The 14,585-nt window shown below is 38.4% G+C and overlaps 1 pseudogene; it reads left to right on the top strand.

The window, feature by feature from the left end:
• The first annotated feature begins 8,218 nt into the window (after nucleotides 1–8,218).
• LOC104443006 overlaps nucleotides 8,219–14,585 on the top strand; it is a 28,090-nt pseudogene continuing 21,723 nt past the window's right edge.

Below are 14,585 nucleotides of genomic sequence, written 5' to 3'. Positions count from 1 at the left end.
GAACCGAGATGTTACAGCCTCAAAGGCATGAGAGGCTCGACACCCTTGGCACGCAATCCTTTGGGGCTCCGACAGGCTCGCCCCGCAAAATGCGGGCGAGGGTACACAGTCCCAGATAACATCAATATGTCCCACCGCATTGATGCCGCTACCGGGGTTGCAAGCTCGCATTATAAAGTGGATTTATTCTGAGCTACGATTAAGTGTAAGACTTCTATGCACGGGATGGTGTTCAATGTTTCCCTTCATCACACTTCCCGTCTCTCCGCGCGCAATTCTGAACTCAACGGACTTCCAATTTTTCACCAGCGTCCGCTATTCTTTTCGATAGAGAAGTGGCCGACCAATGACAGGAAGCCAGATACCCAGCTGAAAATCTTCCTACAGAAACGTTTCAAGTCGAAAGGAACAGGATTCGCTTGCCAGCCCTTTCGGAGAATCGACTTATCCTTTTTTCCACTAGAAACTGCTTGTTCGCAAATTATTAAATGTGGGCCGTCCTGATTGGAAGTAACCGTAGGCTGAAAGAGCATTTCAAGAGTTGGATTTATTGACCAAACCAGATGTAGAAAGCGAAAATAAAAACCAAATAGTAGCAACGGAATCCTTGCTAATTATTGAGTATATAGTTTAGCATTTTGCATTTAGTTGATTGTATGATAGGATAAGTCACACGCTAAAGTTGAAAGTTCATAGCCTTTGAAATTCGCAAATCTTTTTTTTTTTTTTGGCCTTTTATTTTCAGGTGATGTTCTGAAATTGGTGTGGAATCGCTGGGTTATGAAGCAATTGTAACATGTATAGGGACAATGCCCCTAAGGAAAGTTACCGGTGGATGCGGAGTCAACGAATTCAGTCAAATAGTGTAAGGAGTCTAAGGTTATAGAAGCGTCGCGTGGACAAAACTTAACAGCAAGTAAATAAACCTGCTGTTTTGCACATGCAAAATCAATGCAACAGTATATCTCCAAAAATATTATCATCTCTTGGGGATGAATCTTGATTTGTTCCTATACGAAAGAAATTATTCTTCTCAACTTTATTATTGTATACTCTTTACTCTAGTTTAATCATCTCCGTGGGAATAAACCTTGAATTATTCCTAACTGAAAAGAAATTTTTCTTGTCATTATTACACTATATTTTTCATTCTTTTCTTACCTTCTCTATGGGAATAATTCTTGAACTATTCCTAAATGAAAAGAAAAAAATTCTCATGTTTTTACACTCTATCTCTTCATTCTAGTTCCTTTTTCGGCCTTTTCACTTATGAAATCCAAGGAATTAAGGCTGCGCATAACAATGTTTTTTGTTTGGGGAAGAGTTTTTTTTTTTTTCTTTCAGAAATAGTTCTTTTCTATTTCTATTCCAGGGAACAATTCTTGAGTAAAAGAATGCATTTGCTAATTACACAAAATTTCTACTCTCGGAATAGAAAAAAAATAAAAATGCGTTTGGTAATGCAACAGTTTTTTTTTTTTTGTATTTATTTGTTTTTTATTTTTGCTCACGGATCGCCAACCGCCAACCACCGGTTGTTGCCCTGCCCACCGCCGCCCGCCGCCACCGACTGTCACTGCCGACCATTGCTGCATAGCCCATCGGCTATCAACGACTGTCGACCGCCTTCGGCAGACTAGCGGCCGTAGGAGGTGGCGACCGATGGGTTGTGCGGCGGCGGTTGGTGGTTGGTGGCGGCCGGAGGCGAACATCCAGCGGGCGGTGGCGGGCGGCAAGTGACGACGGGCAATCGGCGGCGAGCAATGGTGGCCAGCAGTCGGCGGTGGCTCCAGGGCGGTTGGAGGTGGCCACAAAGAAGAGAAAGGAATAAAAAAAATAAAAAAAAAATTGGTTTATTTTTAGAAATTGTTTCCGGGAACAAGAAGTAATTTTTTTTTGTTTCTTGTTTCTGCTCCAAATCTATTCCCGAGCTAACTTTCTATTCCGGGGAATAGAAAAATAACTCGGCGTTACTAAATGGATTTATGTTCTTTTTTTGTTTTGAAGAATAAAAGAATAGAAATTCGAAGGAATAAAAACGTTATCATGCACTGCCTAAATGGACTCAAAAACCCCTCGCGTCCACCGCCTACAGTTTTTCCTTTCTTTTTTCCTATGATTGTTACCTGGTCTTTCGAACCAAAGATAGAAAAAGACCGAAAAAAAAAAAAAACGACAGGAAAATGTCCAAGAATCCCGAGGATTCGGTCCATTGGGCCATGATGGACCCGAGTGGCAGCGGCCCGTTATCCTTCCATTGCCGGGAGCGGAAGGCTTTCGCTGCTCCGTGAATCCAGCCTCACGCGCGGGATTCCTCGCATCGTTTCCCTTCATCACACCTCATGTCTCTCTCTGGCGCACGATTCTAAAACTCAATGCATTTTAATTTTTTTCGATGTCCGCTATTCTTTAGATCGATAATCGGTCGATCCATGGCAGAAAGCCTGATCCCGAGTCAAATCATGAAAAGAAAAAAAAAATCGCAAATGCTGGACCGAGCGCATTTTCTTTTATGGGAGCACGTCGTTCTCGGTTTCATTGTCCGTCTTCAAGTCTCTTGTCATGAAAAGATAAGTCCGTGAGGTGGTGCTTTTCTGTTTTCTTGGAAGGGAAGGCCATGAGCAACTCATCTCTTTCTAGTCTACGAGAAGCCGTACTGAAGAGACGGAAATTGGGCCTGAAGGAAGACCATAAGATGGAATCCTTTGAACAAAACTAATTAGTATTCCCTTCCAACAATAGATTGTTCCTGGATTATATATAGCATAAGCACACCAACGAATGAGGATTCTTGTGATACTGATCTACACCATTAAAATGTATATAGTCATTATGAAGAGCGGTTGAACGGACACTGGCTTCTACGTATAAATCAGTTGATTGAAGAATACTAAAACAGAGATCAAACCGACAGATTTTTTGTGGTCTGCTTTTTCAATAAATGATGCAACTGACATTTGGTCACGTTTTGAGTTTGTTTACCGGAGAGTTCCATTCACGAAATTACAACCGCAAGGTGAAGTTTTTAATCTTTAAACTCATTCTGCAGGTTTTCATTTAGTATGGATTATGTGAGATGCCAAACCGGGAAGCCATCAGATTTCCTCCTAAAGATGGGGAATGGGGATTTGATATTTCTGAGCTAGAAGCCATGCTACTAACGGGTACTATGGATCATGCAGTAGAAAGAGTGTATAAACAGTTGAAAATTTTTGGACAAACAGTATGCTTTTGCCTATAAATTATACAACTTGATGCTAATGCATCTGCTGGCAATATAATTACGACTTCACTTTGCGTTGATGCAAATTGGCTGCAGATACCACAATGGGAAGAGACAGCATTGGGCGCAAGCAAATTATTGTTGCCCTATTTGATAAATATCCTTCAGCAAACTCGCTGCTTGTCACACATGGTAAGATTATTGTATCTATATGATTATGAAGACAATCTCCAGAATGTCACGTCAAGCAAGCTCAGTTGAATTTTAAGTTCCAGAACTTTATTTCATCTGTTTTTTTAGCAAATAGGCACGCTTTTAAATTCAGCTTTATAGCATTATTTATTCAGAGTGCTTCCAGTGAGATGGTTGAGACCCATTGGTAGGTTTAACAGTGAAAATCTATAAGTGATAGACCATATTTATCTTGGGATATAATCAAGAAGCACAAAGATTGACCATCAGTTAAAGCACTTCAATGCAGCCTGCAAATTCCATGATATGCTTTTGCTCATTTGCTATTATTTCCGAAAGTTGCGCTTCTGTGGAGGGGAAGGAGTTGGAATGTCGGTCTCAGCATTCTTGAAGGATGCAACCGTGTATGAAGTATAGAGTATTGTGCATATTATAATCTCGGAAGACCAATCTTTCCGAAGGACGAGCCATTTACCGCGGGAAAGTTTGAGTTGCTCACAGATCCTGGCCAAACTGGCATAAGTTACTTGCCCTCTAGCTGGCTCCCTGATGGCCTATGAGTGAAATAGTCAATTGCCGTGCCATGATTGGAGGGAAATAGGATCCAAAACGATACCTCTTTTGAACCTGCAATTGTAGGATGAGAACTTTTAGTGGCACGATTCTCCGTTTTGTGGTTGTATTGCTTAGACAAAACTTCTTAGAATGACGTCTTTGTTTCTGATTGTTGTTAGTGTTGCTTATTTTACAACGGCAAAAGAGCTGCTTTTTCACAAGATTAATGAGCCTCCTTCATGTTTTTCTAGGTGATGCCTACTAGATGAATGAGCCTCCTCCTCCATTTTTTTATTATTTACTTCCTTGTGAGTCTACTACAACAACCTCACCTAGATGTTTCTGAACTACACCTGCTGAAAATTCTCCTGTAGAAACATTTCAAGTTGAAAGGAGCGGGATTGGCTTGTTAGGGGTGAGCATGGTTTGGGTTGGGCCGATCTATCCCTTCACCCTAAGACCAACCCGCATAATATTGGTTATCAATTTTTGAGACCGAGAACCGACCCTATTGAGTCTAGGACCGAGGACTAGACTAGCCCAATGGGTTCGGTCTAGTTCTAGGGTTAGCTCAAGACCAACCGATAATTTATTTTATTTTATTTTTTGTACTCCCTGAAAAAACAAATCTACCATTTTAATTATATATCCATTTGACAATGCAGCACTGTGCAACCAAACTATAGATACTATTATATATTCAACAACTTTAAGATAATGCAACGATAGAAATTTCACACCTACTAAAAGTAAGAAATCATAAAAACAATTAAGACCACTCATAGAGATATGTGATAAGATGGGAAGTTGAATAGGAAGCGAGAAAGTTATTTCTTTTGGTTTTGACAAATTGAAGACTAAGCAGACAAAAAAGACATAAAAGAATGAGTACAGGAGGAGGACGTCGTGAGAAATTGTTTAATATTGTTTATGCTGTTTTGAACCCCATGAGAAGCCATTTATTGCTGCTGACCCTGTTTGATTTAGGGTTTTCTCTTTAGAATATATAAAAAAAAAATTATAAATAATATATTAGATATATAATATATAAAATATATTTTAGATATATTATATATAATATACATAGTTAGGGTTGGTCTTGATTGAACCGACCCTAAACTCTCAGGATTGAGAATCAACCCGCATAGTGCTGGTTCAGGAATTTTAAGACCGAGGATCGACCCAGTTCCATTGGGAACCAAATTGAACTAATAGGGTTGGGTTGGTCTAGTATCGGTCTACGGTTAATTTTGGACCGTTGCTTACTCCTGTGGTTTACTAGTATTTTCAGAGAATCGATTAATCCTTTTTTCACTTGAAACTTATTGTTTGCAAATTATTAAATGCCGGCCATCGCAAGTGAAGTAATTTGTGATGGAACAACATTTTGAGAGTAGAATTATCAAAGAAATCGGATATAGCAAGCGGAAAAAAAAATAGTAACACTGAAATGTCTTGCTGATTGTTTAGTGTAGTTTTGAGCTTTGGATTTAGTTGATTGTATGATAAAAGTAATTCTTGTAGCGTTCGCAATTCGCATCCCTTTTTTTCTGCCTTATTTCTAGGTGGTTTTCTGAAATTGTTGTCGACTCTTCGATTAAGAAGCAATTGAACGTGTATTGGCACAGCATACCACTCGTGTGACGAAACTTAAAAGCAAGAAAAGATGCTTTTTGAAACATTCAACATCAAAATGACGAAGGTACAACTTATCCCATTGACTAATAGGCAAAATGTATTATTATCCCTATTGGAATGAATCTCAAGTTATTCCCAAATGAAAGATGTTATTTTTGCGTTTGTTACACTATGTTATTTATTCTACTTAAATCATCTTTATGGGAATAAATCTCGAATTATTCCTAAAAGAAAGAAATTATTCTCTCGTTAATCAGACCATGTTCTTCGTTCTTTTTCTTTTTGCCTTTTTTATTTGTAAAAAAAAAAAAAAAAAACCCTACGGTAAAGAAAAAGAGAAAAAAGAAAAAGAAAAAGGTTGTGTCTACGCACTAAGGTAAGGAAGGCTCATGAAAAAAGGATAAAAAAAAAAGTGGTGGTATAGAGATTCAATCCATTGGGCCACGGCAGACTTGAGCGGTGCCGGGCCATTATCCTTGCACTACTAGGAGCCGGAGGTTTTTGTTATGGGTGTCAAATAGTTTGGTTTTGAATTTTCAAGAAATCCAAACCAAATCATTTTTGGTGTACACTAGCTTTGAAACAAATTGCGACCCGAACCGGAGATGTGCTTTGGTTCGGTTTTTCAGTTTTCTTTTATGTAATATTAAGAAGAAGTTTAGTGACAAAGAAAAAAATTGTGTAAATTATAATATCAAGAAGAGGAATGATTTTTAGTTCGATTTTATTAACTAAACTGAATCGAAATTATCCAAACTGGCAAAAAAATTATTATCTAAACTGAACTAGAATTTTCTGTCCACTTTTCGCAGCTCAGTGAAGCTAAGCCTCCCGCTAACCCCTGACCCTAGCCTTCGCTCAGCTTGTGCATTGAGCAATCGGGAGAAGATGAGAGCCACATGGGCCAATCCGCAAGAATTGAACCCATGTCCCACCACATCCATGCCCCACACCTGGGTTACAAGTCCGCACAACTAAGCTCGGTTGGTCCAGCCTAAGGACCTTAAACAAAGGCCCCATAAAGTCCCCCATGGGTTAACGGGGGTTTGACCGCTGGGGTAATCCTCGCCACAACCCAAGATGAAAGTCTTGGGGGGATCCCCCTATGGATCCTGCTCTGCTTCCCTAGCCTCTCGATGAATGCTGGGCGAGTATCTGGGAAATGAAATAGGCCAGGCCGCGCAAATGGCATTGGCAGCTATGCCTCCAATAAAGTGTGTATCGCCCTGATAAATGCCCGATGTGGGACTTCTAAGCACATTGCATTGTTCTCTTTGTCACACTTCATATTTCTCTACGTATAATTCAGAACTCAATGGATTTCGAATTTTCTTCAATTCATAACTCGATCGAGAAGCGGCCAATCCACAGCAGAAAGCGAAATCTCGACTAAAATCATGATAAAAAAAAAAGCACTGCAAAAGATGGACCAAGCATGCTTTTCTTAAAAGAACTTATTTATCAACCAAAGGAGAAGAATTTGGACATATCAATCAAAATGACAAGCGGATTCTTGAAGATATTAAAATCAAAGGATTAGCAGCTCTTATAATATAACGATCTTTTTATTTGTTATGTCTATTATCGTATCATTTTCTTATGAAGTATAACACTTTGTAACATCCTTATATAATGGACATCATCCCAATAAATTATACGTTGAGATCAACAATCAAACACTTATGTTCTTTTTACGGTATCAGAGCAAGAATCATAAGTTCAAATATTTTCAGGTCTCTATTTACATCCCCATTTACATTTCCATGCCTTAGGCGTAGGACAAAGTCGAGCTTACGCGTAAGTGAGAGTTTTAGAGTAAATAAATATCATACCACGTTTTCATTTATAGCTTAAATTTTTAGAATAGTTCATAGTGGTCTCATAAAATCTAACTGAATGATATCGAAAAAATCAATACAATAATTCAATTTGATAGTTTAAAACTAAAGATAATGAATGCATCTTAATTATATTTCCCCTAGTAAATGAATAGAGAAAAGCAAAAAGACAAATGGGAGAAAATTGATGTAAATCCTCCGAAAATCATGTAAAATTATAAGAATTTTGAAAAGAAAAGAAAAAAAAAAACAAGTCATGAAGAAGAGATCGCTATTCTTTGTCCCTATTGGGAATAATTTTGATTATTCCCAAAGGAAAGGTATTATTGTTGCGTCTGTTTCACTATAGTCTTTATGGGAATAAATCTTGAATTGTTCCTAAAGGAAAGAATTATTCTCGCAGTAATTACACCATATTCTTCGTTCTAGTGCTTTTCACCTTTTTACTAATAAACATAAATAGTTTAATGGACTCAAAAGCCCCTCCTCCTCCTCACATGGTCATGAATCAACCCTCAGGCTTGGAACGGGCGGGCCAGGTGAGAGCCACAAGAAGCCCGACCTGCAAGAATTGAACCCATGTCCGACCACATTGATGTGGCACTGTATAAAAGATGTGTCCACGGGTCTTTCGTTATGTTATCTTTTAGGTCTATTTAGAATCTAAAAGACGTCGACAATTCAACGGAATCGATAGGAAATAAGTTCATAAAAATACATATCTATGTTCTTCGAATTTGTTTAAACGTAGAAAAAAATATGGGTCTTTCTAAAGCTTATTTTGTAGTGACCAGTCCCGCCATTTCAGACCTTTAACTTCTCCCGAGTGTGCTGAGACTGGACAGTGTTTTTCGGGTGGCGATTTGCAGAGAAGGGAGTCCAGCTGGGTGACCGTCGGTGTCGTCTTTCCTGCGACGGTACAGAATGGACGAGCTGGACGAGCCGCCCAGAGGTTCTTTGCCTTACAGGCGCCGGAATGATTTGGAGGCCGGAAGCCGGCGCTCCGAGGCAGACGAGCCCTTCGATGATCCTTTCGACATCACCGGCACTAAGCACGTCCCCTTGGATCGTCTCAGGCGTTGGAGGGTAATCTATTCTGTCCTATTCTGCTTTCTCCTTCTCTCTTTTTGTTTTCAAATGACAAGATACTCGGTGCCGAAGCCAACTCGATTCTGCACAAGTCCACCGGCATCCTCTCTTTCTTCAGTTATACTCCCGCTCTGATTTACAAGCTTTTCGTACTTTGTTTCCTTTTACCGAGGACATCTCTCTATATTATTTTGGACAAACTATGATTTTTTAAACCATGAAATAGAAGTTGGATGATCTTGAATTGCTTATGTGGTTGGTATATTATGTGGATTGTTGTGAATTCTTTTAATCCTTATTTACCTAATTATGTATGCTTGTAGCAAGCTGCGCTTGTGTTGAATGCCCGACGTCGATATAGATACACCCTTGACTTGAAGAAGGAAGAACAAGTGAAGATAACACTGCAGAAAATTAGAGCTCACGCTCAGAATATACGCGAGTGGATAATATCAGAGTTTTAATCTTTTGGAGCGACCTCTTATATGTACCTATCACATCTAACTGAGCTTTTCATTGCATCAGCAAGCAGTTCTTTTCAAAGCGCAAGGTAGGTAACGGTGCTTATTTCCCCTTCTTGTGCGTAAATGACACTAGGGGCAAGCTTTGATACATTCGGGGTGTCTTTGCTGACCTAAATATGTTTTTGAACAGGTACCACGCTCGTGCTCGTGCATGCCAAAGTGGGGAGTAAAATAATCCATTAGTATTACTAATGCACGGGTGTAGTTTCATATTGCAGCTCTCCTACAATTTAGCTACATATGGGACATTGATATTTGGGTTCCTTGCAGGGGTTTCTAGCTCCTCCCCTGTTTCTTTTCAGTATTGTTGGTGTGCTAGTTTGTTGACTTTTGTTTCTTTTGTATAAATTTTTCTTTCCATATCCTATTGATGCTCATGTCTTAATGTGTTCTTTCATTGTCGAAAAATTTATAGGTTTTATATTCCTGAGTTGCACCATGTCTTTGTGAATTTTTGGCATGATAATGTTCATGTACATGTAGTTTGTTCTGTGGTTTGACATGATCACACCATGCAGTGGGCAAATCCTAAATAAATTCTTCTTCTTTTTTTTTTTTGTTTACAAATATCAGAAGGGCCCACCCCAAGTGGTGGTATTGGGATCAGTCAAGAGCAACTGGCTTTGATGATCAGAGACCGTGATGTTTCTACTCTGGGGGAGTATGGAGGGGTAATTTTTTCGAAAGAGCACGCTTCTTGCTTTCTGTCGAGAAAAATGTGGTATCTTGCCTTGAAATTTAAGTTATATGAGTTGCATCTTGACAAGAACTAATGTATTTAGCAGCACTGCAGCCAAGGTTGGTGCTAGAAAATCAACAAATAACTTGTCTCCACTGTTCTAGTCAGAATTGTTAAAATTGTTTGAACATCTAAAAAGAGTTGGAAAAAAAAGTGATCTGTGAAATCTTTTTATATTCTGGATTTGCAATTGAATGATTAGGTCAAAGGACTAGCAGAGTTGTTGAAGACAGATTTGGTTAAGGGTATTCATGGAGATGATGCTGATTTATTGGCTCGAAAGAACACATATGGATCAAATACATATCCTCGGAGAAAAGGAAGGGGTTTTTGGGTAATCTCTTTGACATGTACCCTCATTCATTTTCTGATTCTTTTTTTGGTTTGAACGCATAGGTTTTGTTTGTTGATTAAGAGTGTAGACTAGCTGCTTTTCTCATCTAATTGTTAGTATTCTCATCAGTGCTTCATCTTTTGTCTCTTGTATCATGTAGATGTTCCTTTGGGAAGCCTGGCAAGATCCTTCTTTGATCATACTGATAATAGCTGCAGTGGTTTCTTTGGTACTTGGAATAAAGACCAATGTGAGACTGGCCTGCTGACATATGAGTGATGGCGACATGATATTGTGATTTATCTTAGTTTCTTTTTAGTTGGTTTAACTTGATTGCTATTTTCATATGTTCTCATTCCTTGCCCAAACTGACGGCAAAAAGTAATTGATATCAGAAGGAGGAGATGAAAGCTTTGCTGAAAGATTTTGAGAGGTTGCTTAGTGCATATAATGGTCTTTACCCAGTTTACTTTCCTGTGTATCCCAGCACAAAGATGCATTGGCTTAGGGATAAAATAAGGTCCTCTCGAGATGTACCACTTATTACTTTTAGGTCTAATAATTTTCTTATTTTTTGTCAAAACAAGTAAACAATCTATCTAAAAAGCAGTGCTTATGCCTTATCTGTCATGTGATTTCCTTTTTTCTTTCCTTTGAAGTGCAGGTTTTTTTTTTTTTGGGGCATGATATCGTGAGTCTTCAATAACTTTTTATTCAAAGCTTGATTATACAATCTATTCCATTTGCTTCTTTTAGGGCATTAAGGAAGGATGGATTCATGGTGGGGCTATTGCTTTTGCTGTAATTCTCATCATTGTTGTCACAGGTACGATTCAGCTTGATTACAAGACTCGTTTGCATTAAAATTTTGTTAACACATGCTTTAAGATTTTAAATATTTTATTCAGTACTTATTTACTTTGACAATTTTAGCTGTTCCATCATGGTGGTGCAGGAAACATTTTTGTTGATTTGTAAGATGATAGTACATCATGTTATCATGCTGCATATTTCCATCCGATTGATTAGATCCTGACTTATATGCTCAGGAGACAGGTTATACTGCTGTATGCTTTAGTTTCTTCTGATAAGGTTATGCTCAGGAGACAGGTTATATGCTGTATGCTTTAGTTTCTTCTGATAAGGTTGCAGACTAACTCAATAAGAGAAAGCAATTGATGTGTTGATTTGCGGTCTCTAACTTAATTTTTCCACTATGGATGCTGTTGACTGCTGTAATATGCAATGACTTGGAATTGTTCATCATGAGTTAGTATCTTAAATGGGGCTGTATTCTTGATTGCAGCAATAAGTGATTACAGGGTTGTTTTCTTGATTGCAGCAATAAGTGATTACAGACAGCACCTGCATTTTGTAAACTCAAATGAGGAAAAAAGAAATATACACTTGGGGGTGAGTGCTTTTTGTGAGAAGTATGTCTTACATTCTTCTCTTTCCTGTATGCATACTAATGAAGGTGTTGCATGTTTATAGGTTGTCAGAGGTGGCAGAAGAGTGGAAGTCTCAATATATGATGTCGTTGTTGGTGATGTTGTGCCCCTTAATATTGGTGATCAGGTAAGTAATGTAAACCAGTTCTGGATTTGGTACCCTGCCCTTATGGACACTGGATATGTTCTTATACATGTGATGTTTACTTTTCTCTCCAGGTTCCTGCGGATGGAGTCTTGATTTCTGGTCACTCCCTGGCAATTGACGAATCTAGCATGACTGGAGAGAGCACAATTGTAATGTGTCGTGGAGATTATGCTCTCACGGTGCAATGAATCTGTTCACAAGCTGGTTTTTCTTATTTCATTTTGATGTTTTGATCAGGTTCACAAGGATGCAAAGGATCCCTTTCTAATGTCTGGCTGCAAAGTTGCAGATGGTCACAGCACTATGCTTGTAAGATTTTTTCCATTCTTCATCTTTGCTTTCCTCAGCATACTTCTCAATGCTCTTATTTCGCTTTACAGAGAAGATTGATATAGCTCTTCTTGCAAGACATTGCTACTCTTCTTTGCTAATTGTGGGTTGGACAATCGATAGGCATGAGTTCTTGAGCTAATTTGGTAAAGGAGCACAACTCTTATATTTCAACCCTCTGTTTTGAAATAGAGGGTGGACCTTCAAATGATGATATACTTGTTCTTAGATAAGCAAATCCCTATATGTTTGTAATCTTTTAGTTACTTGAAGGAAAAGGGATGTAAAAAACTTGATGTGGAAAAGAAGACTCATTTTACTGATGAAAGAAAAGATTTTAAGAAAGTACTGGAAACATTTAAAAATATGGTTCATTCTTCTTGAAGCCAAGTGTCTGCTGCAAAATGGGGAGAACTAAGAGTGCATTCAGTACAATTTGATCAAATAAGAGACATCTCCTCCGTTGAAAATCCATGTCTCACCAACATGAGATGCGTCTTCCACTCTATTTTAATTACTTGCACATCTTTTGCTCAAGAAGTTCAAACCAGGGAGTTGAATATAAGCTCATTCTGTTAAATATTCTATGTGAGGAAAGCACAAAACTAAGAAAAATGAGTCTTTCATGGGGCTGATAATTATGTTCGTAATGAAGATATTAGCGTGATACTAAAATTGAAGCAGAAAGCTGTTGTTTTGGACGAAAAACCAGTAACGGTTTAGGTGTATATGACTGACTACCTAGAAAGAGCCCCAGTCCTTGCAAGCGAAGTCTAGTTTTTGGAGTTCAACTGCATCACCTCGAGCAAGAAGCGACATGTTTATGACTGGAATCCCAGTGGAATCATGAGAGATCAGAGAGTCGACTGGCCTGTACTTTGGCTCTTGAATGTATCTTACAGGAACACGATTAGAGTCATTCCTCACCAGTTTCACTGGGCACTGGCAAAGACTGCCCAAAACCCAACCCTTCATCTTCCTTTGCGTTCCTACCTTCCATGGTCAGATCCATGTTTATGAGTCTCCACTATTGATGCCCGAGAAAAGAAAAAAACTAGCCACTCTTGTTTTTGACAGAGAAGATCCTTGCAATTGAAAGTGGGGATCTCACTTCTTGTTTGACCTGCCGTCTTGTTTGGACACAAAAGAATCCAACCACTGGACATGGATTGCTGTTGAAAATTCTTGGCATACATTGAATATTTAATGGAGAAATAGCTTCACAATGAGTGGATGTGGAATCACTCTTTGGATATTCTTTTGCTTGCATGGAACCTGTTATACTTAACACAGTTGACCTTTTGGATTGCAGTATGATTGGTTGAGTTCCTTCAAGCTTATAGATGATATGTGAGTCAAATTTGAATTGAAATGAATGGCTACGTCCCTTTGAACATGAACTTATACCCTTCTGTTTTCCTGTCATGACTACCTTCTCTTTTCCCATTATCACTTGTTAAGTTACTTTAATTGAGTTTCCTTTATTATCGGAGTTTTATTTCCTTTTTACTTACATAAGGATATTATTGTTATATACAATTTATATTCAATATAAATACAATGGGGGTAGGGTTTCTGTGATTACAGAAAACTACAGCCCTCTCTTTCTTTCTTTTACATTCTCTTTCTCCTCCTTCACTCTTCCTTCTTTCTCTCTTTCTACCTGTGCGGGTTCTCTAATCAGTTTTGTGACATGGTATCAGAGCAGGTCTAACTATCTGATTACTTAATCATATTGCTGGTTTGAGAGTCCCCTAGTAACTCTACTTCTTCTCTGGTGCGTAGCCACCTAAAGCTGCAATTTTTATCTGTTTTCTCTTCAAGTCTCGATACATATGAGATCGAAGATATCGGATTCATCGGGTTCGGTTTATGAACATGGATTACAACACTTGCTGATCAGCGGATTCAAGAATCAGAGTATTCTATTGATTATGGTTGACTAGTCTTGCTGGTTTTCCATCAAACATATAATTATTTGAATCGAGATTTCTGGTCAGATATTTTCTTCTATACAGCAGTCTCTATTTATGAGTTTCCTTTGGTTAATTGATGGAGCCAATTACATCTGATTATACATTAGCGTTGCTGCTTTGTTACTTGCACTAAAGTTTCAGCCTCCTTGATTAGTGGTAGATATACTTATATTGAGATTATCATCATGAGTGATACTAAGGCTTCTACGAGATAGTGTCAACGTTCAAATTACCACTATTAAATTAAATGGATCCTCCAATTACTTGTTATGGGCCTAAGTCAGAAGGTCTATATTAATGCCAAAGGGAAACTTCATTATCTTACCATAGACCCTCCTGATGAAAATTCTAGAGACTATAATGGTTGGATGAGAGAGAATGATACACTTCTGGTGTGGTTATGGAATAGCATGGAACCATCCATCACTGCTAATGTCATGTTCCACACAACTGCTAAAGGAGTGTGGGATGATCTTATGGAGAGTTACTCACAAGACAAAAATATGTCTAGAGTTTATGAACTATATGATAAGATTTTTAATTTTAAA

This window comes from Eucalyptus grandis, chromosome 4 (assembly GCF_016545825.1).
Source record: "Eucalyptus grandis isolate ANBG69807.140 chromosome 4, ASM1654582v1, whole genome shotgun sequence".
Lineage (NCBI taxonomy): Eukaryota > Viridiplantae > Streptophyta > Magnoliopsida > Myrtales > Myrtaceae > Eucalyptus > Eucalyptus grandis.
Note: the sequence above shows the minus strand (reverse complement) of the source record. Positions and strands in the feature narration are given on the sequence as shown.